Source organism: Styela clava, chromosome 2 (genome assembly GCF_964204865.1).
Source record: "Styela clava chromosome 2, kaStyClav1.hap1.2, whole genome shotgun sequence".
NCBI lineage: Eukaryota > Metazoa > Chordata > Ascidiacea > Stolidobranchia > Styelidae > Styela > Styela clava.
This window is the reverse complement of record NC_135251.1, coordinates 9,653,300-9,678,579: the sequence shown is the minus strand read 5'-3', so window position 1 is coordinate 9,678,579 and position 25,280 is coordinate 9,653,300. Positions and strand designations below refer to the sequence as shown.

General features: G+C 38.6%; 11 non-coding genes and 1 pseudogene across 11 annotated transcripts; all 12 read right to left on the bottom strand.

Annotated features, from left to right (window-relative positions):
• Positions 1 to 6,246: 6,246 nt before the first annotated feature.
• Positions 6,247 to 6,457, bottom strand: LOC144420194 (small nucleolar RNA U3). The gene has a single exon (XR_013474550.1). It is a non-coding gene; the product is annotated as a small nucleolar RNA U3 (small nucleolar RNA).
• Positions 6,458 to 7,400: 943 nt separating this feature from the next.
• On the bottom strand, positions 7,401 to 7,609 carry LOC144420202 (small nucleolar RNA U3). The gene has a single exon (XR_013474556.1). It is a non-coding gene; the product is annotated as a small nucleolar RNA U3 (small nucleolar RNA).
• A 6,881-nt stretch (positions 7,610 to 14,490) lies between these two features.
• LOC144420197 (small nucleolar RNA U3) lies at positions 14,491 to 14,583 on the bottom strand (annotated as a pseudogene).
• Positions 14,584 to 15,716: 1,133 nt separating this feature from the next.
• Positions 15,717 to 15,925, bottom strand: LOC144420176 (small nucleolar RNA U3). Its single transcript, XR_013474533.1, has one exon. It is a non-coding gene; the product is annotated as a small nucleolar RNA U3 (small nucleolar RNA).
• A 550-nt stretch (positions 15,926 to 16,475) lies between these two features.
• On the bottom strand, positions 16,476 to 16,684 carry LOC144420170 (small nucleolar RNA U3). Its single transcript, XR_013474527.1, has one exon. It is a non-coding gene; the product is annotated as a small nucleolar RNA U3 (small nucleolar RNA).
• Positions 16,685 to 18,498: 1,814 nt separating this feature from the next.
• On the bottom strand, positions 18,499 to 18,707 carry LOC144420179 (small nucleolar RNA U3). The gene has a single exon (XR_013474536.1). It is a non-coding gene; the product is annotated as a small nucleolar RNA U3 (small nucleolar RNA).
• A 1,046-nt stretch (positions 18,708 to 19,753) lies between these two features.
• LOC144420201 (small nucleolar RNA U3) lies at positions 19,754 to 19,970 on the bottom strand. Its single transcript, XR_013474555.1, has one exon. It is a non-coding gene; the product is annotated as a small nucleolar RNA U3 (small nucleolar RNA).
• Positions 19,971 to 20,520: 550 nt separating this feature from the next.
• On the bottom strand, positions 20,521 to 20,729 carry LOC144420160 (small nucleolar RNA U3). The gene has a single exon (XR_013474517.1). It is a non-coding gene; the product is annotated as a small nucleolar RNA U3 (small nucleolar RNA).
• Positions 20,730 to 21,279: 550 nt separating this feature from the next.
• Positions 21,280 to 21,488, bottom strand: LOC144420174 (small nucleolar RNA U3). The gene has a single exon (XR_013474531.1). It is a non-coding gene; the product is annotated as a small nucleolar RNA U3 (small nucleolar RNA).
• A 550-nt stretch (positions 21,489 to 22,038) lies between these two features.
• On the bottom strand, positions 22,039 to 22,247 carry LOC144420187 (small nucleolar RNA U3). Its single transcript, XR_013474544.1, has one exon. It is a non-coding gene; the product is annotated as a small nucleolar RNA U3 (small nucleolar RNA).
• A 1,046-nt stretch (positions 22,248 to 23,293) lies between these two features.
• Positions 23,294 to 23,510, bottom strand: LOC144420203 (small nucleolar RNA U3). The gene has a single exon (XR_013474557.1). It is a non-coding gene; the product is annotated as a small nucleolar RNA U3 (small nucleolar RNA).
• Positions 23,511 to 24,060: 550 nt separating this feature from the next.
• On the bottom strand, positions 24,061 to 24,269 carry LOC144420178 (small nucleolar RNA U3). Its single transcript, XR_013474535.1, has one exon. It is a non-coding gene; the product is annotated as a small nucleolar RNA U3 (small nucleolar RNA).
• Between the last annotated feature and the right edge of the window lie 1,011 nt (positions 24,270 to 25,280).

The window sequence follows — 25,280 nt, the reverse complement described above, 5'->3', positions numbered from 1 at the left end:
ACAAAAACGCCATATATACGATTCGTGTCCAAAAATGCGACAAAGAATAATTATACAATGACTGTCAGTATCAATTGACAGTCATATTGCTACTTCAAGAACAATATATTGGCAGTGGGTTTGTCAAAGAAATGCTGCTTAATTGTGAATACAATTGTATATACAAGTCTGATACATGAATTGATCAAAAATTAAACATTCTGCCAAACAAACTGTCTGCAATGGCACAAAATATATTAAAATAAATCTTTTTCAAGCGCCGGATTTTTCTATTTCTATTGTAATTATTATAATGTAGACCTCATCATAAAAAATATTTGAAAAAAGGACCCTTTCGAACTCAAATTGTTTTAAGCTGTTTCTGCATTTACTGCAAATTACTGTTTCTCTACAGAAATCCACCCTAAATCCTATCTTTAAGTTTTTATGGCTAAATAGATCTATAATCTATTTTCACGCGGAAAATGCATTGCATTATTGATGATTTTTCTTACGACTGAGATAAGTAAAAAATAGATCCGGTATTTTAACTTTCAACACAATTTTAGACTATGGCATAATAATGACTGTGATAAAAAATACCTTTAAAGTGCAGGATAAATATTAGTAATTAATAAGAAATATGGAAAAACACTAAATGATTATTTAATTACTCATTGTTGATATCATTCCAACCGAAAGTGAAAATGATTTTTGAATTTTAGTGAAATTTCTGTTGTCTAATTATTTATTTGATATTTCTGACCATATTTTTACGGTATTTACCAAATTCGTTAGTCAATTCAAGAGTTCAAATTCTCATTTGCATGCACAAATATAATGATATTTTCAATCATTTTTCTATATTTCCACGTAATCTGATCACGTTACATTTCATTTTAAAAATGACGCGGTGATTAACGTATGGCATGATTTCAAAATGATATGGGATTTATTCAATACTATAAAATATATCAAATCAGTTGGAAAAATCTGAAATCGATAAATTTTGAGCCTGATGTCCAGTTTCATATATGCATTACATTTGCTGTAGTAGTCATTATTGCTGAGTCATTTAACACAATTCAAACAAATCTAACCGCCAACAACTAACTAATTTTAAAATTATGCAATTAAAGAAAATTCATCAATAATTGGCATCTCTAAATTCCATACATATTTTAAAATCTATGATCGGTAATAATTTTATATAAAAATAAATAAATACTAAAATAAACAAGAACAAAATCAGCATAATAATAAAAGATCTAATTATGTACACTTCGTGCCGAATAAAGAAAAATGAGATTGGGTTAAAGCGATTGTTGTTCATGCGGCATTTTAGATCTTTCTTGCGCAGTATAGCCCATGCAATTACTAGAATTTGACGTAGAGTGTGTGTTGTGACATCATGCGTAGTCGCTGTCAAATTTTTATTAGATGAAGTAAACGTGCGTAGGCTTAAATTGCTTACAACTATTCAAAAATAAATCTCGAAGTAAACGATTTCCTCCCTTATCCTAGTTAACTTAAAAATGTGCTTTTAGGGAAGAAGTAATAAATTTTTGCCGAACGCAAAGATTCCTTTCTTCCAAATATAGAATATCAATGACTTGTCTATTATCTTGTTTAAAGCGAATAACGTAAATAAGCTGTGTATATTGAAAAATTTCCATTCTAAAGGTTTGTTCTGCTTAACAGCGTAAAAAGGGAGTAAATCTCAATACTTAACGTTCCTATGAATATTTCATTTAAAGAAAACACACATCAAAATTTCCTCCTATTGGTTTAAAGCGCAAATTTCCCGGCATTTATTGAATGTCTCTAGAGATCAACGATTAGGCGTAAATATTTTGAATATTTAATGTCCTTATCAGGTATATCACGATTTGTGACGTACTGTATCTGGTTTCGTTTTTGAAAGGAAAACTCTAACGATATATATAAAATGACAGAAAAAAATATGGCAAGATCAAAGAATGAAAATACAAAACACGGAACATATTGGTCGTATAGAGTAGACTATAGAGTATTAAATGAAAATATTTATAAGTTTGAATGGTACAAAAAATTGCTTTGTTCGACTGACCATACAGAGGTTAAATGCGTAAATGCTAATATTAGTGTAGTGTAAAAAGTGTAGATCCTTTGCCGGGCGATTGCTTGTCAACAGCCTTCTTCGAAAATTAATTAAACATCCTGCAAATCAGCAATAAACCAATGCTTAAAATATCAACACGAAAGGCAAATGGCTGATATGGACTCCGTAAACCACTGTTAAATGTTTTAATTGATTTGTACCGAATGTCATACGAAGGTGTGTAAAAACCAGTAATATAGGATTGTGCCCTCAGGCCTCAAAAAAAATTAAGAACGGTAAAAGTATTCGAATCTCCACGACTCATCTTTAGGTACCGAATGTCATACGAGTGTTTACGTAAATTATAAAAAAAAAACAGTAATATTTACTGTGAAGTATTGGGCCCTCAACGAACTCCAAAAATTTGATAAACAATAAAAGCGTTCGACTCTATACGACGTTTTCCATTTTCAAGAACTGAAATTTTGAAATCGATTGGTCCACCAGTTTCCGAGAAAGAGTATTGCTAAGAATATCAACGCTAACCCAGGCAAAAACTAAAACAACGAAATTTAGAAAATGACCTATAAGTTCAATTTGTGGCCATTAAACTTTTGGGTAATGTCAATATATATTTTTTTAAAGTGCCTAACTCTATCAGTGAACTTTATTTTAGGACAACTTTAGTATTTGACATTCGGAGCGGAAAAGGTCACACAAGAAATAAAATCTATTGTTGGAAATGCCAAAAGAGAAAAGGATTTTTGTTTGTATTTTTATCCTATTATTGATGATGGCTATGACCAGCAGACAATATTCTATCCTATTTTATTTACTCTGAAAATACCGTGATTATGAAAATACATTTACTAATTTTGTATAAATACCATCGCATTTCATTTCAATTCTGGTAAATAAATAGTTTTTACATATGTTTATTAAAATTCATTTTGGTAAAAAACGAGAATATATATATAAATGAATCAAGACTAAATAGGTTATTTGGTAGTGCATTTGATATTTTAACACTCATTCAAAGTATTTTCCCATAATTAGATAAAAGATTTGAATTATTTAATTACGCGTAAACATGAAGTACAAATGCAAATCTTTTGAGTTTTCTACGTTTCTTTCTACGTCCCTTCCCACTATTATCAGAATTGAATAAAATCTCATATATGTCTATATGTAAGTTGAGTCAATACATTCGCGATGAAATGCCGGGAAGCATTTTTGTCGCGCATTTGTTTTAGTTTGCGAGTGTTAATTAGACTACGAAGGAGGTATCAATTATACAGTGAAAGTACTGTAGTATGAAACTCAAAAATAACGTGACAGTTTATTTCATGTCTGAATAAGCGAAAAAGGGTAATTTATATATACGACATTACGCTGTTATTAAATAACGTATATGGTAACCTGAAATCGTTTCTAAAAATGTATTCCGACCTGTCCAATAGCGAAATGCATGAGTTGGATGCGAGAAAATGGGTCGTACTACATCAAGGGTTATTATATTATTTCATACTAATTAGCGCAGTGTTGGATAAAGGTGTCCAAATGTTAAATTGTCACTTGACTTACGAATCGAATTGCACCCAATTTTTAGAGTTCAAGTCCCAGTCAGGAAGAGTCGCTTCACTAACAAACACATCAATCCGGGTCGTTTAAAATCAAGTCAAAACAAAATTTTATAGACAACAGTAAAATGGATAAAAATGTGTCGCATTTATACTATAATATAAAACTTTTCACCTGGCAATGAACCAGTTTCAACTCAACTAGGAGATTACCTTGTTCAACATTATTTACATCGGTAACATCAGGCCATATGCATCAATCGACGAGATAAAGCTTATTTTACCGCCAATTTAATCTCTAATTCGATATATGGCCAACTATTTTTATCATTTTCTGGTTAGGTCTCTCTAACGAGACAGTGAGTCAAAGAATCAATTCTCTCCAACGCTAGAATGCCACCTAATGAGTTTTACTTAACAATTATCAAACAGCTGCCTGGTGAATTATTTTCCATTGGACTACCTTCAACCTCAGCATGTCATAATTCATTGCACTACTCGTCATTCCACAGTTATTCACTGTCTACGCTGTTAGACTTTCAGGGATAAACTTATACATATTTTTATTCATTGCTCATAATGTTTCTTCTCAACAAAAAATTGCAATGTTTTGCTCAATTCATTCCGAGAAAAGAAAACATTTCCGTAATTGTATATATGTATATATACAATTGAGGAAACAGTGTTTGCTTTAATAGGTAATTGTGAAATACTAAACAGAGTACTTATATGAATTACCTTTATTCTTGTGCAATTTAAAAGCGTACATGTATATGTTTCATCAATATAAATTTGGTTGAGATCTATTTGAAAACTTCTGGCTAAAAATATATCCACGAGAACTAAATGCAGTCATAAAACAATAAATAAAAGCAATATGAATTATAAGATGTAAGCAACGGGGATTAGAAAAGGCGATGCCGTTATAACTATATCATGTTGCAAATAATAATTACTAATTATTTATGAAACAATGCCTAATTGTGATATTCTAAAATCTAAACGATACAAGAATTGCACGGTGGTATCAAATGCTGTATTTTCCTAAGATAAATAAACACAAACATATATCTAATTGAGTTCGCTTTGTGTTGACTACTGCTCTAAAGCTGCATTCATAGATATAGTATTTTGTTTAACGCAACAGTGAACAGTACGCAATTCAAAATTGATTAATAAAAGTATGATCTTAGAGTAAATTATGGGTTATTTTTTATTTTAATTTTTGTTATAGTTCAGAATATTAAAAACAACACACCGAATGCTTCCTAGCAAGAAAATTTATAGAATGTGATCTTTAAGGAAAATTGGGCCTTTTCAACAAAACTTAAGTCCGAAATCTGAATAAAGGTCGCTTTTTGAATGGCTCGGATATTAGAGCCATAGCAAAGAGTCGAATTCAGCTTCGGTCATTTTACAAACAGGCTCATATTTCAATTCGAGTGAATATTCCTCGTTCTCAATAGCCCTGACTAATGAATCTATCTAATGAATTAAAACAGCGGCAACACCGCCAAGTGTTTAAAGCAACAGTGTAGTTTAATACCTTCGAATTTGACTATAGATGCGTAATCCTAAAGTCCAATGTTAATGACACTATACAGAGTTAATTAACATCAAGCTAGAGCCTTTACCTTTAGCAAAATAGGTTCTATTCCCCGACTCGCCTGCTTCGAGTGCCCGAATAAATAAAAATTTCCCAACTGCTCAGACCGCATGCTTTTCTTCCGCTAGTGAGACCGCACGCGGAACGCTAATTATTCAATCACATGGGGATTGCAATCGAGGGTGAGCACGATTCCACGCTCAGGAAAACAAGCATTGCCATATCATCACGGTCTCGAAACTTTCACGTAGTTGACGTTCCGACCAAGATACACAATATGGAGAGATCACTAAATCACTAAAAGATCTTGCAGCGAAACTACGAAACACGCTTTGTGATATTTGTTGTCATGCTCCTATTTATGGTTATTTTAACATGAACTTTTCAATTAAAAATATTCGAATCGTATTTTAGTATTCATGTGAGTGCATTTAATTTGATAAGTAAAATATATATTTCGCCAAAGCGCCATATATAGGCGAAGAAAACATATCGTCCCAAATGTAAGGATGCTTACTTATAATATCGTGTTAATGATCCCACTTGTTTGCAAGTTTTCGCCTTCAATAGAACTAAGATTTGGAAGGCGGGTGCAAATCTATCCTACTCAACAGTCTCGATTGTAATAAATAGCTAATTTGTTAGAGAATTGTACTGAAACTGTTCATACCGGTCGCTGTTCGTTCCATCGGTTTCCTCACGCAAAAGTTATGCTGTGGCTAATAATAATAAAAAAGGTTCACTAAAACTACTAAGGCTTCTTCAGGTTATAGACTATCGAAATGAACAACGATTTGTTCGAAAGAGTATATTTTTCGACAGGGGGCAACCTCCAAATTTCAATTGGTTGACCAGTAAATAGCGAAAAAATATGAGAAAATTACGACTGTTTTACGATCGGCGCTTTTTTCGCTGCTGTCATGGAAACGGAATATTAATCCGGACAGACAGACAGAACGACTGAGCATTCCTATCGAGCGGAGGTGCAATATAGATTAGGAACCAATCAGATCACCCTCTTCCCTCCCGTCAGTAACACAATCAGCGGAACGCTCAACATCGTCTGCACAAAGGGATAATATCCCACGGTGGAGACCGTTTCTCGCTCAGGTACGGAAGATTCACCGCATCATCACGGTTGCGGAACTGTCAGGTCGTTAACGCTACGGCCAAGATACACACTATAGAAACGACCCCTAAAAGTATGATCCTGCAGTGATGCTTTGAAAAATGCTTTGCAATTTATGTCGCCATGCTCCTCTTTATGGTTATTTTGCTCTTTTTTATTGTTTGGAAACAACCTGTGTTGTGTTTGATCAAAATATATGGGTACATTGCGCTTACGTTTTTAAACCCAAATTTCCTTAAATGTTACGTCTTACTTGGAGTCGACGGCAATAGTTGGATTCAAATTTTTTTGAACTAAAATCCGGAATTTAAATCAGATGCGCTTTTTAAATGGCCTAGTAAACAGTCAAAATCAGCATCGGTATTTTCACAAACAGGCTCGTATTTCGAGTTTAGTAAAAATTTCACGTATTCTTAGCCCTGATTACGTCTAATGAGTCTATTAATTTTAATCAAACAGTGGCAACACCGCCAAGTCTTCAACCAATGACGGAAGAATCATAATTAAGATACTGCTCAGACCTCCGCCTTCCCATCCGTTGGTGAAATCATCAGCCTAACGCTCACCATTGGCTTCACAAAGGGGATCACCCATGAAACAGTCAAACCGCTGACGAAACGGCCAAGATACACGCTATAGAAATGATACCTGGAAGTACGACCTTGAGGTGCAGTTATGAAAAATGCTTCGTGAATTTTGTTGTCATGCTCCCATTTGTGGTAGTATTAAAATACACACGATCAGTGGTTCTCTTTGCCACAGTAACCAATTATGAAATGTAACGCTTTCTAATCTAAATATGGGATGTGGAAGAAGCTCCTTGCCATTTTAAATTTACCATAAATGAAGCTAATGGACCGTAATGTTTAGCACAGTTTTCTTAATATACGTTTATATCGTGTTGACGAATACCTGTAATTGATTGGCCGTATGTACGATTCAAACTTCTATGATAGAAGCTATCAGATCACGCCAGTAAACATGTGCTGGCAATACATAACTAATAATAGAAAAATCACAATGGAGACACCGATAGGACCACCTCCTCCCCATCCTCTGGTAAAAAGAACTCGGAACGCTCACCACTGCCTCCACAAAAGAAATTACCCGCCGTAGAAACGATTCCACGCCCATGAAAGAAAGCCCGGTCTCATCGTCGAGGTTGCGAAACCGTCTACTCGCTGACGTGACGACCAAGATACACACTATAAAAACGTTCCAAAAATTACGATCTCAGAGCGATGAAAAACGCTTTGTGAATTATGTTGTCATGCTCCCATTTGTGGTAAAATTGAGATGGGCTATAGTAGAGGTTCGGTTGGTCACAGCAACCAATTATCGGCTCCCGCCACCTACATAAAAATTTATTTTCTTGTAAGATGTAAGAGCTTATTGGCCTAGTACATAAAATCTATAATCATGTAAAATGAATTATAGTTTAATCGCTGTTTTAAAATATTACAACCAAAGTGGGAAATGGCCCATCAAATGACACGCACACAGAACGCTTTTTGAGATGACCAACAAAGTCTAGGAAGTCAGGATGCAAATTGTGACTGTGAAGAAAGCTCTTCGACGTTTTATATAATTCAGAAATGCAGTTAATAACCGCTCAGACCACCTCTCCCTTCCGCTAGGTATATCACCGGCTGAACGTTCATCATTGCTTCTACGTTAGGGGGCAGCCAAACTAGGAAAAACTACTTCAATGCCCATTGCCCAGGAAGAAGGGGGTATCGTGTAGTTTCGTACCTAACACACTTCTAGTGGGCGTAGCATTTTTTGACATATACATCCTAACCCCCACCTGACTATGTCATTCTAAAATTACGTCACTACGACATCACCATCACGTCATAGAGCTTGCCAAATATACGTACGATCACCCGAAATGTCATCAGCCCCGACGATAAGGAACTTAATAACGTCAGCGATCTCTCTCATATTGGATCGTCGCGACGAAAAAACGAGAGAAATAGTCGATCGTCTCGGATGACAGTTCGTATTGTTTAAGGGGCTCCATTACGTCACTGTGACGTCGTAGAGGCGTAATTTTTGAATGGCGTAGTCAGGTGGGGGTTAGGATTGACACATGCAAATATTGTTATTCTACGCCCACCAAAAGTATGTTAGGTACGAAACTACATGAGACCCAGATTCGCTCTAGTAGAAGTTCTGTTCGTCACAGTAACCAACTATCATATACGGCAGTCTGATTAAAAATGTATTTCGTCGTAAATTTGGAGGGAGCATTATTTATAGTATGATCTTGACGTGGGGTTATGAAAAATGTGGTAGTATTGTGTGATAGAGGTTCTGTTTGTCACAGTGACCAATCAGCGGCTCCGGCCATCATACACAAAAATTTTATATTGGCTAGTAATTGGATTCAGTCTAATCCTCGTGAAACTTTTAAGGTGTCGAAGCAGCACCGAGGCTCTGAAACTCAAATAATTACCGCAAATGCAGCGCCTTCGCTTGACTCCTAACGTCATCGCATCGCATATTATTGGCTGTTTTATTAAGGTAAGCTGTCCTCGCGCGCTTACCTGGACAGCAGACAGCTGGAGTCGTTTTGGGCATCAAAACCCCGCTCCCGTCAGTTTAGTTTGGGGGAGGCCCTCCCGCCGCGTTATCGCATAGGGCCTCTTCGTCAGCTTATAACATATATTTGAGAGTCATTTTGAGTGTTTTCGGACTATAAATCAGAAAAGGAAAGCTTCTTTATTAGCACATTTCGGACTATATAGAAACATGGCATACTTTGCAGCTGCGTCCACAATACCTCGGAGTACAATCAATACACCAACCACTACAAGACCAAGGATCTTATTTCTAAAATCAGAGCAAGAATTGGATTTTTCCAGACTGATGGACATATTAAAGAAGGACACTACCAATCAGAAATATTGCGAGCATATCAGGGCATTATACAAAGAAAGGAAAGATTTGTGGATCTTATCTTTTGCAGCTTTGGAAGACCCGGAGTCAAGTGTGCGAGGTGATTTCCTGCATGAAAGAGGCGGAATCATTCGTGCGGAGAACATCACGATAGAGGTCTCGCTGCCAACCAAAGCACCGATCCGAAGCATACCGCCCGAGACGAGTTTGGCAAAAGCCTCAGCCATAATACACAATCTGGGCTGCGGAAAGATAAAAAGTGCCAGCAGGAACTATCATCGGGGCACGGATGTATATAACGGTTATACTTCTTTTCTCATGGAAGAATTTAAGAAGGATCGGTTGCCCGACTTTGTCATCATGGAGGGCATTCGATGCAAAACCTTTTTACCGAGGGAATTATATCTCCCTACTTGTGGCCGATGCCTGCAGACCGGCCACGTTTTCACGAATTGTGAGAATGAGCCGGTGTGTAGGCACTGTAAGAAACCTGAACACATTCGAAAGCACTGCGATGAAAGAGAAAAGGACTTCCCGAACCTACAAGGTGTGGCAACATGGGCGATCCCAAAACATATGAGAAGAGCTCAACATGAACGAGCTGTCCAGCATCTCGTTTCGGACGCAACCCAAAGCGAGACAAACACGCCCACAAGCAACAACATGGCAGAAAAATCGGACGAAAAGACAAAGAAGACGACACTCACTTTCGAAAAAATACCGGTCAATACACCGAAAGACACAACACAAAACGCAAACAAATCAGATAACGAAAATTTGGAAGTCTCTCTTAACACAATGACACAAAAAGGAACAACCATACAACTCGCTGGGACCGAAACAGGACAAATGTGGACACACAGGATTTTTCATCCTCGGGCACTGACTCAATTGAAATCAATAATTGGTCGGAATGTGAGGACACGGGCAACCCAATCAGTCCGATATCAACTCCACCACAAATTCCGAAATCAAAGCCGAAAACATCCACGCGTCTAAAGCCCACATCAACAATTGGAAACACACCCTTTCATGCGCCCCCTAGAGGAAATGAGTACGTGAAGGTCCTTGTCCAAAATTTTGAATCTAGAGACACAACACTGCCCTCAGTGTTCAGCGACTCGTCACTGGAGACTACATCAGCGCCGGCAGATTTGGGAAACAACATGCCCCTGCCAAGTAGGCTAAATTTGGACATATCTAGAACCGACATGGAAAATGATGACCATAACAATAAGAAAAATAGAGAAGACACATCGTCATCAGGTTCATCGTTATCAGCTACTCGCACCATAAAAGAGAAATCTATCGGGAAAAAGAAAAAGGGATCGACAACAAAACTGTGAGTTATAAAAATCAGTTATAACAAAAAGTAAGAAACATCTGAAAAAAGTACTCTGATAAAATTTATAAATAGTGTTCTATATTTATTTACCACAAAGGTTAGGCTACAGCATACCGTACACCACTCCCAAAATACGTGCCATGTTTGAACCGAAGCTGGTATAGTGCTATGCCAATCTTTCAGGTCGTGCCTGTCCGTTGGTATTAAACGTTGGTATCAACGTACCATATAACTACAAAACTCTTTCTTACTTACATGATCCTATATGCATAAAAAGACTTAATATCCTTGAATTCAAACGGTGTCCAACACCGATTGAATGATCTAAGAAATTATATCGGTCACGAGAGGCCAAATGTCCTGTGCGTGCAAGAGGTGTGCAAGATAGACAAATTATTGGTCACACAATGGGCGGAAGCACTAGGATATAACATATTTATGAATACGCTGGATAAATTGGACAAATGCCATACGACTTTCAAGCAAGGGACCCTCATTATGATTAAATCTGAAAACACTATTTTTCCAACCACCTACGCCATACATATCCAACATCGCTTGGATAGCGTAGAAATTAATATCGACCGCCAAACAATAACAATTTTCAACGTATATGCCCCAGCCCAAAACGGTCCTAAAAAAACGAAATTTTGTGAAAAACTGGTAGTAACGTTAAAGAATTACATAGACACATATGACATAATAGTGGTAGGCGATTTTAACTTTGTGCTTGAGCCAATTGATGTTCTAATCCCCAGAAATTTTAAACTTCGGCCGCCGGAAAAAATTCTAAAAAAGTTCATCCAGGAAAACCACATTGTCGACACATATAGAAGAAAATACCCCAAAAAACAAATTTTTACGCACCTTACCGGATCGCAGGAAAGACGTATCGACCACATCTATAACTCGAAAAACTTGGATCATATGGTCTCAGAAATATCCCATACAATGAACACAGTGTCAGATCACCTGTTGTGCCCCCAGATAATACTAAAACAAGCTCAAAAAATCCGGTGGGGAAAAAGCGTGTGGCGAAATAACGTCCGGTTGTATAACGATCAAACATACGTCAGAGTAATCAAAAACACCTATAAATCCGCCCTGAATGAAATCGAAAACTTTGAATCACTACAATTCTGGTGGGACTATGCAAAGAATAGGATCAAGAAAATTACAATGGCTTACTCCAAAATCGCTGCAAATGATAAACGAAACAATCTGGCTCAACTACGGAAAATTTGGAAAAACTGATAAATGAAGGGAAAAAAGAAAATACTTTAAAAATAGAAAACCTAAAATCGCAGCTAAAAACTATATATGAAGAACAAAACAATTTGGACATCTTGATGGCAAATATGGAAACGCTTGAGGAGAACGAAAGGCCAACAAGAACTTTTTTTGCCAGAATAAAGAAGAGAGCTAAAGAAACCACCATAACTAAACTGGGATCACCAAACAACCGGACAACCACCAAAGAGGAAGAGATCATAAAGATGGTAGAAGACTTCTACACAAATCTGTGGGGTGAGGAACATCTGACATCCGAGTACTACCAACAATACTCCCTCTCTCTCATGGAAACAACGCAAATCTCAGAGCAAGACAACATCCGTCTAGAAGAACACGTGAATAGTACTGAGATTCTGCATGCTATCAAGCAGATGTTAGACAACCGATCGCCTGGGATGGACGGCCTAGGAAAGGAGTCTTACGTTACTTTTTGGGACACCATACGGATCCAATTTACTCCAATCCAATCCAATTTATAAACAATATTTTCTCTTTCGGCCCCTATCAAAATCTGCCTCAATCGCAAAAGTAAAACTTTTATATAAAAAGAATGATCAATCAAATCTAAAAAACTGGCGCCCTATCACAACTTTAAATACAGACTACAAAATCCTATCAAAAATTATAGTAAATCGTCTGGAACCTGTTATGGACCAAATTATAAGCCCCTCCCAAAAATGTTCAATCAAGTCAAGAAACATAGCTGACATTAATTACAACGTAGACGCCATTTTCAAACACTGTCAAAAAAAAAACACCCCAGGTGCTCTGATAATGATAGACAATCTTAAAGCCTTCGACAATGTGAATCACAGCTTTGTATTTAAGGTCTTGCAACACGTAGGATTGGGATGCAAGACATTTAACACCATAAAAAGTATGTATACGGACATATATAGCCGTATAGATGTGAATGGCCGTCTAACTAACCCAATAACTATTCGACGCGGCATACGACAGGGATGTCCTTCAAGTATGCTGTTATATAGTTTAACGGTCGAACCACTCGCAAGATCGATCCAGGCAAACTCGCAAATAAAAGGAATAAAACTTGGCGCATACGAGCATAAAATAGATCAATATGCAGACGACATTACTTTTGCGGTTAGAGACCAAATATCCATCTCAAAAATCTTTGTGGAGTTAGAAAATTTCAAACAAGCAGCCGGACAACAAATCAACAAAGAAAAAACGGAAATACTATGCATCACCAAAATAGCTCTCAACTCGATATCAAAATCTTCATACCACCAATATATAAAACCGGACTGTAAAACACTTGGAATACATTTTGGCCTTAAACCATTGGAAAAATGTGGGAAGATATAATTAGATTACTAACCCGGACTTTAAATTCATTGAAACCAAGACATCTGACTTGGTATGGCAAAATAACGGCAATCAACTCTTTAACAATCATCACATTCCACGCGCGGACCAAGACCATCTCCTCAAGGAATATTAAATTAATTGAAAGCGCACTCCATAAATTGTTATGGTATCCCGCAAAAATAGAGGTGATAAATAGAAAACGCCTTCAACTTGCAGTGGCGAGTGGGGGTATCGGAATGGTTGATGTCAAATCAAAGGTGGAGGCCTGTCAAGTCGAAAGATTGAAAGCTTTCGTGAGAGATGAAAACCTCAATCAATTTTGGCATATAGAAGGACTATATTCACTGGGGTCTAGAATCAAGGAAATTAATCCAAGTCTTTATAGCAACTCGATGCCACACAGTTACATAACCCCCGTAACATGGAGGCAAATGCTAGACCTCTTCCGTAAAATAGACTTCACACGCGATGATTGGGTTACGGCAAGACACAAAGACCTTTATCAGAAGCTCAAGAGCAAAGCATCTGAACAAGACCAACAGACACCAACCATAAACTGGGAAGAAGTTCAGCTCGTTAGTAATACCTCGAGAAACAAGTTCACGAATGCGGAACGAATACTATCCTACCGCATAGTTCGTGAAGGATACATTTTCAGCGACCGCATGAGGGGAATGTCATTAAGATACGACCAAACCGGTGTGTTAAAATTACTAAAATGCAAATTCTGTAAATCCCCTTCAGACAACACGAAGCATCTTATTCTACACTGCAATAAAACTAACTACTATATTGGAAAAATTGTAAACTTCATTAGCGACGTACTACGTACCCCCGTAATAATCAATAGAAAACAAATATTTCATAACAGTTATGATGGCCCACACCAGATAGCAGTAACTAAATGCTTCGTACTCTTAAAGAAGATTATAATTGGAACAAAAATCAAACTGGACATACAAAACAAATACCTGGCCCCAACTGATGATAATATAATCTAAAAAACAATAAATCAATTTGCAGAATTTGTAATTACAATGGGATACAAACATACGGACATACAGTTTCTTGGCTTTCCAGCAAATTGGGAAGCAATTTTAAGTGGGTATTTAAATATGTGACACGATGCTTGAAATGAAGTTTACCACCCATAGAGGTCGTGAGTTCACATCCTCTGGCTTCATCTCTTTTAATTTCACGCGTAAGTGAAGCTTCCTCTTGTATTGAGAATATACTGCGAATAAATCCACCGACATGATCGCGGTTGCGAAACTGTAAAGTTGTTGACGTTACGGACTAGATACACACTATAGAAATGATCCCTAAAAGTATGATCTTGAAGTGAAGCTACAAAACACGCTTTGTGAATTTTGTTTTCGTGCTACCATTTATGGGTATTTTTATAGGCAATCCTGGCATCAGACAAAGTTATTTTATTTATATAAATGGGACGGGAGACAGAACGGGAGTCGGTGTGGGAACGTTGTGAATTAGAGTTTGGGGTAGGAGCTAGATTTGCTGTTTTCCCAAAAGTCGATTTTAAAGCCGGATGCAACAGCTCTGATCACAACCATCTTTAAGTGTTTATTGCAGTTGCGAGTTCAAGTCTATAAAGCAACAACCAAGATACATACCTGCCTATATATTAATATACATACTGGAATCGAAGGGTTCGTCAATTTTCATGTGTGTTTTAGATTTTATCCGAGTTCTCGCTTATCATATAACAAGCGGAAAAGGCGCTCCCGAAGTATGTGCACCAAGATGGCGCACAACCCGAACCCTTACCTGGTTCACTTACTATGTTCAAGCTGTGCGCCATCTTAGTGCACAGACTTCTGGAGTTCCGGGAAAACAGCGTTCATTCCCAGCAAATGAGTTTACATCCTCCGGCTGCATCTCTTTTAATTTCACGCGTAAGTGAAACTTCCTCTTGTATAGAGAATATACTGCGAATAAATCCACCGACATGATCGCAATTGTGTAACAGTCAGGTTACTGACTCAACGACCAAAGTCACTTGAAGTACAATCTTGCGGCGTTGTTTTAAAAAACCTATTGTGATTGTTGTTGTGATGTTTGTATTTATGGTCATTTCAACATAAAATCTTGATTTAAAAATATCCTAATTGTATTTTGAAAATCTTTATAAGTGCATTAAATTCTAGAGGTTTAAATTTATATATTCGCATGTGCGCCATAGCAAAAGTCAAAGATGTTGCAATGCCACAAGTAGTTAAAGCACTGTCCTAGGTACAAACTTCAAAATTTATACCTGAATGTATGATCTCGAAAGCAAAATTGAACAAACTCTATGTTGTTTTTTTTTCAATTTCGTACAAGTTGCATAACAATAATAGACAGCGTTTATTCTGACGAGATAAGATTACACTGCCCGTCCTGTCTCGTTTACTACAATTTCACAACTAAGGAGGATTTCCCCAAATGGAGAAGAGAGATATACTTGATGAACCGCTCAGACCACCTTCTTCCCTTCCGCAGTGAGACCACATGCGGAACGCTCATCATTGGCTTTGCGTGGATACAAAACCCACAACGAAGACGACTTCACGCTCAGGGACGAAGGCCTCGTAGCATCATCGCGGTTGCGAAACTGTCAAGTAATTTACGTTACGGCCTAGATACACACTATAGAAATGATCCCTATAAGTATGATCTTGCAGTGAAGCTACAAAACACGCTTTGTGAATTTTGTTTTCGTGCTACCATTTATGGGTATTTTTATAGGCAATCCTGGTATCAGACAAAGTTATTTTATTCGTATAAATGGGACGGGAGACAGAACGGGAGTCGGTGTGGGAACGTTGTGAATTAGAGTCTGGGGTAGGAGCTAGATTTCCTGTTTTCCCAAAAGTCGATTTTAAAGCCGGATGCAACAGCTCTGATCACAACCATCTGAAGTGTTTATCGCAGTTGCGAGTTCATGTCTATAAAGCAACAACTAAGATACATACCTGCCTATCTATTAATATACATACTGGAATCGAAGGGTTCGTCAATTTTCATGTGTGTTTTAGATTTTATCCGAGTTCTCGCTTATCATATAACGAGCGGAAACGGCGCTCCCGAAGTATGTGCACCAAGATGGCGCACAACCCGAACCCTTATCTCTGACGAGGTGAGACTACACTGCCCGTCCTGTCTCGTTTACTACAATTTCACAACTAAGGAGGATTTCCCCAAATGGAGAAGAGAGATATACTTGATGAACCGCTCAGACCACCTTCTTCCCTTCCGCAGTGAGACCACATGCGGAACGCTCATCATTGCCTTTGCGTGGATACAAAACCCACAACGAAGTCGACTTCACGCTCAGGGACGAAGGCCTCGTAGCATCATCGCGGTTGCGAAACTGTCAAGTTATTTACGTTACGGCCTAGATACACACTATAGAAATGATCCCTAAAAGTATGATCTTGCAGTGAAGCTACAAAACACGCTTTGTGAATTTTGTTTTCGTGCTACCATTTATGGGTATTTTTATAGGCAATCCTGGCATCAGACAAAGTTATTTTATTTGTATAAATTGGACGGGAGACAGAACGGGAGTCGGCGTGGAAAAGTTGTGAATTTGAGTCTGGGGTAGGAGCTAGATTTCCTGTTTTCACAAAAGTCGATTTTAAAGCCGGATGCAACAGCTCTGATCTCAACCATCTAAAGTGTTTATCGCAGTTGCAAGTTCAAGTCTCTAAAGCAACAACCAACATACATACCTGCCTATCTATTAATATACATACTGGAATCGAATAGTTCGTCAATTTTCATGTGTGTTTTAGATTTTATCCGAGTTCTCGCTTATCATATAACAAGCGGAAACGGCGCTCCCGAAGTATGTGCACCAAGATGGCGCACAACCCGAACCCTTACCTAGTTCACTTACTATGTTCAAGCTGTGCGCCATCTTAGTGCACAGACTACTGGAGTTCCGGGGAAACAGCGTTCATATCCAGCAAATGAGTTTACATCCTCCGGCTTCATCTCTTTTAATTTCACGCGTAAGTATAGCTTCCTCTTGTATTGAGAATATACTGCGAATAAACCCACCGACCTGATCGCGGTTGAGTAACAGTCAGGTTACTGACTCAACGACCAAGATCACTTGATGTACAATCTTGCGGCGGTGTTTTTAAAAAACCTATTGTGATTGTTGTTGTGATGTTTATATTTATGGTCATTTCAACATAAACTCTTGATTTTAAAATATCCTAATCTTATTTTGGAAATCTTTATAAGTGCAATAAATTCTAGAGGTTTAAATGTATATATTCACATGTGCGCCATAGCAAAAGTCGAAGATGTTGCAATGCCACAAGTAGTTAAAGCACTGTCTTAGGTACAAACTTCAAAATTTATACCTGAATGTATGATCTCGAAAGTAAAATTGAACAAACTCTATGTGTTTTTTTTTTCAATTTTTTACAAGTTGCATAACAATAATAGACAGCGTTCATTCTGACGAGATAAGACTACACTGCCCGTCCTGTCTCGTTTCCTACAACTTCACAACTGAGAAGGATTTCCCCAAATGGAGAAGAGAGATTTACTTGATGAACCATAACAAAGACGACTTCACGCTCAGGGACGAAGGGGCTCGTAGCACCAACGCGGCTGCGAAACTGTCAAGTTATTGACGTTACGAGCTAGATACACACTATATAAAAGATGCCTAAAAGTATGATCTTGCAGTGAAGCTACAAAACACGCTTTGTGAATTTTGTTTTTGTGCTACCATTTATGGGTATTTTTATAGGCAATCCTGGCATCAGACAAAGTTATTTTATTTGTATAAATGGGACGGGAGACGGAACGGGAGTCGGTGTGGAAACGTTGTGAATTTGAGTCTGGGGTAGGAGCTAGATTTCCTGTTTTCCCAAAAGTCGATTTTAAAGCCGGATGCAACAGCTCTGATCACAACCATTTAAAGTGTTTATCGCAGTTGCGAGTTCAAGTCTATAAAGCAACAACTAAGATACATACCTGCCTATCTATTAATATACATACTAGAATCGAAGGGTTCGTCAATTTTCATGTGTGTTTTAGATTTTATCCGAGTTCTCGCTTATCATATAACGACCGGAAACGGCGCTCCCGACGTATGTGCACCAAGATGGCGCACAACCCGAACCCTTATCTCTGACGAGGTAAGACTACACTGCCCGTCCTGTCTCGTTTACTACAATTTCACAACTAAGGAGGATTTCCCCAAACGGAGAAGAGAGATATACTTCATGAACCGCTCAGACCACCTTCTTCCCTTCCGCAGTGAGACCACATGCGGAACGCTCATCATTGCCTTTGCGTGGATACAAAACCCACAACGAAGACGACTTCACGCTCAGGGACGAAGGCCTCGTAGCATCATCGCGGTTGCGAAACTGTCAAGTCATTTACGTTACGGCCTAGAAACACACTATAGAAATGATCCTTAAAAGTATGATCTTGCAGCGAAGCTACAAAACACGCTTTGTGAATTTTGTTTTCGTGCTACCATTTATGGGTATTTTTATAGGCAATCCTGGCATCAGACAAAGTTATTTTATTTGTATAAATGGGACGGGAGACAGAACGGGAGTCGGCGTGGAAAAGTTGTGAATTTGAGTCTGGGTTAGGAGCTAGATTTCATGTTTTCACAAAAGTCGATTTTAAAGCCGGATGCAACAGCTCTGATCACAACCATCTAAAGTGTTTATCGCAGTAGCGAGTTCAAGTGTCTAAAGCAACAACCAAGATACATACCTGCCTATCTATTAATATACATACTGGAATCGAAGGGTTCGTCAATTTTCATGTGTGTTTTAGATTTTATCCGAGTTCTTGCTTATCATATAACAAGCGGAAACGGCGCTCCCGAAGTATGTGCACCAAGATGGCGCACAACCCGAACCCTTACCTGGTTCACTTACTATGTTCAAGCTGTGCGCCATCTTAGTGCAAAGACTTCTGGAGTTCCGGGAATACAGCGTTCATTCCCAGCAAATGAGTTTACATCCTCCGGCTGCATCTCTTTTAATTTCACGCGTAAGTGAAGCTTCCTCTTGTTTTGAGAATATACTGCGAATAAATCCACCGACATGATCGCGGTTGTGTAACAGTCAGGTTACTGACTCAACGACCAAATTCACTTGAAGTACAATCTTGCGGCGTTGTTTTAAAAAACCTAATGTGATTGTTGTTGTGATGTTTGTATTTATGGTCATTTCAACATAAAATCTTGATTTAAAAATATCCTAATTGTATTTTGAAAATCTTTATAAGTGCATTAAATTCTAGAGGTTTAAATTTATATATTCGCATGTGCGCCATAGCAAAAGTCAAAGATGTTGCAATGCCACAAGTAGTTAAAGCACTGTTCTAGGTACAAACTTCAAAATTTATACCTGAATGTATGATCTCGTAAGCAAAATTGAACAAACTCTATGTATTTTTTTTTTCAATTTCGTACAAGTTGCATAACAATAATAGACAGCGTTTATTCTGACGAGGTAAGACTACACTGCCCGTTCTGTCTCGTTTCCTACAACTTCATAACTGAGAAGGATTTCCCCAAATGGAGAAGAGAGATTTACTTGATGAACCATAACAAAGACGACTTCACGCTCAGGGACGAAGGGGCTCGTAGCATCATCGCGGTTGCGAAACTGTCAAGTTATTGACGTTACGAGCTAGATACACACTATATAAAAGATGCCTAAAAGTATGATCTTGCAGTGGAGCTACAAAACACGCTTTGTGAATTTTGTTTTTGTGCTACCATTTATGGGTATTTTTATAGGCAATCCTGGCATCAGACAAAGTTATTTTATTTGTATAAATGGGACGGGAGACGGAACGGGAGTCGGTGTGGAAACGTTGTGAATTTGAGTCTGGGGTAGGAGCTAGATTTCCTGTTTTCACAAAAGTCGATTCTAAAGCCGGATGCAACAGCTCTGATCACAACCATTTAAAGTGTTTATCGCAGTTGCGAGTTCAAGTCTATAAAGCAACAACCAAGATACATACCTGCCTATCTATTAATATACATACTAGAATCGAAGGGTTCGTGAATTTTCATGTGTGTTTTAGATTTTATCCGAGTTCTCGCTTATCATATAACGACCGGAAACGGCGCTTCCGACGTATGTGCACCAAGATGGCGCACAACCCGAACCCTTATCTCTGACGAGGTAAGACTACACTGCCCGTCCTGTCTCGTTTACTACAATTTCACAACTAAGGAGGATTTCCCCAAATGGAGAAGAGAGATATACTTCATGAACCGCTCAGACCACCTTCTTCCCTTCCGCAGTGAGACCACATGCGGAACGCTCATCATTGCCTTTGCGTGGATACAAAACCCACAACGAAGACGACTTCACGCTCAGGGACGAAGGCCTCGTAGCATCATCGCGGTTGCGAAACTGTCAAGTTATTTACGTTACGGCCTAGATACACACTATAGAAATGATCCCTAAAAGTATGATCTTGCAGTGAAGCTGCAAAACACGCTTTGTGAATTTTGTTTTCGTGCTACCATTTATGGGTATTTTTATAGGCAATTCTGGTATCAGACAAAGTTATTTTATTTGTATAAATGGGACGGGAGACAGAACGGGAGTCGGTGTGGGAACGTTGTGAATTAGAGTCTGGGGTAGGAGCTAGATTTCCTGTTTTCCCAAAAGTCGATTTTAAAGCCGGATGCAACAGCTCTGATCACAACCATCTGAAGTGTTTATCGCAGTTGCGAGTTCAAGTCTATAAAGCAACAACCAAGATACATACCTGCCTATCTATTAATATACATACTGGAATCGAAGGGTTCGTCAATTTTCATGTGTGTTTTAGATTTTATCCGAGTTCTCGCTTATCATATAACGAGCCGAAACGGCGCTCCCGAAGTATGTGCACCAAGATGGCGCACAACCCGAACCCTTATCTCTGACGAGGTAAGACTACACTGACGGTCCTGTCTCGTTTACTACAATTTCACAACTAAGGAGGATTTCCCCAAATGGAGAAGAGAGATATACTTGATGAACCGCTCAGACCACCTTCTTCCCTTCCGCAGTGAGACCACATGCGGAACGCTCGTCATTGCCTTTGCGTGGATACAAAACCCACAACGAAGACGACTTCACGCTCAGGGACGAAGGCCTCGTAGCATCATCGCGGTTGCGAAACTGTCAAGTTGTTTACGTTACGGCCTAGATACACACTATAGAAATGATCCCTAAAAGTATGATCTTGCAGTGAAGCTACAAAACACGCTTTGTGAATTTTGCTTTCGTGCTACCATTTATGGGTATTTTTATAGGCAATCCTGGCATCAGACAAAGGTATTTTATTTGTATAAATGGGACGGGAGACAGAACAGAAGTCGGCGTGGAAAAGTTGTGAATTTGAGTCTGGGGTTGGAGCTAGATTTCCTGTTTTCACAAAAGTCGATTTTAAAGCCGGATGCAACAGCTCTGATCACAACCATCTGAAGTGTTTATCGCAGTTGCGAGTTCAAGTCTATAAAGCAACAACCAAGATACATACCTGCCTATCTATTAATATACATACTGGAATCGAAGGGTTCGTCAATTTTCATGTGTGTTTTAGATTTTATCCGAGTTCTCGCTTATCATATAACGAGCCGAAACGGCGCTCCCGAAGTATGTGCACCAAGATGGCGCACAACCCGAACCCTTATCTCTGACGAGGTAAGACTACACTGACGGTCCTGTCTCATTCACTACAATTTCACAACTAAGGAGGATTTCCCCAAATGGAGAAGAGAGATATACTTGATGAACCGCTCAGACCACCTTCTTCCCTTCCGCAGTGAGACCACATGCGGAACACTCGTCATTGCCTTTGCGTGGATACAAAACCCACAACGAAGACGACTTCACGCTCAGGGACGAAGGCCTCGTAGCATCATCGCGGTTGCGAAACTGTCAAGTTATTTACGTTACGGCCTAGATACACACTATAGAAATGACACCTAAAAGTATGATCTTGCAGTGAAGCTACAAAACACGCTTTGTGAATTTTGCTTTCGTGCTACCATTTATGGGTATTTTTATAGGCAATCCTGGCATCAGACAAAGTTATTTTATTTGTATAAATGGGACGGGAGACAGAACAGAAGTCGGCGTGGAAAAGTTGTGAATTTGAGTCTGGGGTAGGAGCTAGATTTCCTGTTTTCACAAAAGTCGATTTTAAAGCCGGATGCAACAGCTCTGATCTCAACCATCTAAAGTGTTTATCGCAGTTGCAAGTTCAAGTCTCTAAAGCAACAACCAACATACATACCTGCCTATCTATTAATATACATACTGGAATCGAAGAGTTCGTCAATTTTCATGTGTGTTTTAGATTTTATCCGAGTTCTCGCTTATCATATAACAAGCGGAAACGGCGCTCCCGACGTATGTGCACCAAGATGGCGCACAACCCGAACCCTTACCTAGTTCACTTATTATGTTCAAGCTGTGCGCCATCTTAGTGCACAGACTACTGGAGTTCCGGGGAAACAGCGTTCATATCCAGCAAATGAGTTTACATCCTCCGGCTTCATCTCTTTTAATTTCACGCGTAAGTATAGCTTCCTCTTGTATTGAGAATATACTGCGAATAAACCCACCGACCTGATCGCGGTTGAGTAACAGTCAGGTTACTGACTCAACGACCAAGATCACTTGATGTACAATCTTGCGGCGGTGTTTTTAAAAAACCTATTGTGATTGTTGTTGTGATGTTTATATTTATGGTCATTTCAACATAAACTCTTGATTTTAAAATATCCTAATCTTATTTTGGAAATCTTTATAAGTGCAATAAATTCTAGAGGTTTAAATGTATATATTCACATGTGCGCCATAGCAAAAGTCGAAGATGTTGCAATGCCACAAGTAGTTAAAGCACTGTCTTAGGTACAAACTTCAAAATTTATACCTGAATGTATGATCTCGAAAGTAAAATTGAACAAACTCTATGTGTTTTTTTTTCAATTTTTTACAAGTTGCATAACAATAATAGACAGCGTTCATTCTGACGAGATAAGACTACACTGCCCGTCCTGTCTCGTTTCCTACAACTTCACAACTGAGAAGGATTTCCCCAAATGGAGAAGAGAGATTTACTTGATGAACCATAACAAAGACGACTTCACGCTCAGGGACGAAGGGGCTCGTAGCATCAACGCGGTTGCGAAACTGTCAAGTTATTGACGTTACGAGCTAGATACACACTATATAAAAGATGCCTAAAAGTATGATCTTGCAGTGAAGCTACAAAACACGCTTTGTGAATTTTGTTTTTGTGCTACCATTTATGGGTATTTTTATAGGCAATCCTGGCATCAGACAAAGTTATTTTATTTGTATAAATGGGACGGGAGACGGAACGGGAGTCGGTGTGGAAACGTTGTGAATTTGAGTCTGGGGTAGGAGCTAGATTTCCTGTTTTCCCAAAAGTCGATTTTAAAGCCGGATGCAACAGCTCTGATCACAACCATTTAAAGTGTTTATCGCAGTTGCGAGTTCAAGTCTATAAAGCAACAACTAAGATACATACCTGCCTATCTATTAATATACATACTAGAATCGAAGGGTTCGTCAATTTTCATGTGTGTTTTAGATTTTATCCGAGTTCTCGCTTATCATATAACGACCGGAAACGGCGCTCCCGACGTATGTGCACCAAGATGGCGCACAACCCGAACCCTTATCTCTGACGAGGTAAGACTACACTGCCCGTCCTGTCTCGTTTACTACAATTTCACAACTAAGGAGGATTTCCCCAAACGGAGAAGAGAGATATACTTCATGAACCGCTCAGACCACCTTCTTCCCTTCCGCAGTGAGACCACATGCGGAACGCTCATCATTGCCTTTGCGTGGATACAAAACCCACAACGAAGACGACTTCACGCTCAGGGACGAAGGCCTCGTAGCATCATCGCGGTTGCGAAACTGTCAAGTCATTTACGTTACGGCCTAGAAACACACTATAGAAATGATCCTTAAAAGTATGATCTTGCAGCGAAGCTACAAAACACGCTTTGTGAATTTTGTTTTCGTGCTACCATTTATGGGTATTTTTATAGGCAATCCTGGCATCAGACAAAGTTATTTTATTTGTATAAATGGGACGGGAGACAGAACGGGAGTCGGCGTGGAAAAGTTGTGAATTTGAGTCTGGGTTAGGAGCTAGATTTCATGTTTTCACAAAAGTAGATTTTAAAGCCGGATGCAACAGCTCTGATCACAACCATCTAAAGTGTTTATCGCAGTAGCGAGTTCAAGTGTCTAAAGCAACAACCAAGATACATACCTGCCTATCTATTAATATACATACTGGAATCGAAGGGTTCGTCAATTTTCATGTGTGTTTTAGATTTTATCCGAGTTCTTGCTTATCATATAACAAGCGGAAACGGCGCTCCCGAAGTATGTGCACCAAGATGGCGCACAACCCGAACCCTTACCTGGTTCACTTACTATGTTCAAGCTGTGCGCCATCTTAGTGCAAAGACTTCTGGAGTTCCGGGAATACATCGTTCATTCCCAGCAAATGAGTTTACATCCTCCGGCTGCATCTCTTTTAATTTCACGCGTAAGTGAAGCTTCCTCTTGTTTTGAGAATATACTGCGAATAAATCCACCGACATGATCGCGGTTGTGTAACAGTCAGGTTACTGACTCAACGACCAAATTCACTTGAAGTACAATCTTGCGGCGTTGTTTTAAAAAACCTAATGTGATTGTTGTTGTGATGTTTGTATTTATGGTCATTTCAACATAAAATCTTGATTTAAAAATATCCTAATTGTATTTTGAAAATCTTTATTTATAAGTGCATTAAATTCTAGAGGTTTAAATTTATATATTCGCATGTGCGCCATAGCAAAAGTCAAAGATGTTGCAATGCCACAAGTAGTTAAAGCACTGTTCTAGGTACAAACTTCAAAATTTATACCTGAATGTATGATCTCGTAAGCAAAATTGAACAAACTCTATGTATTTTTTTTTTCAATTTCGTACAAGTTG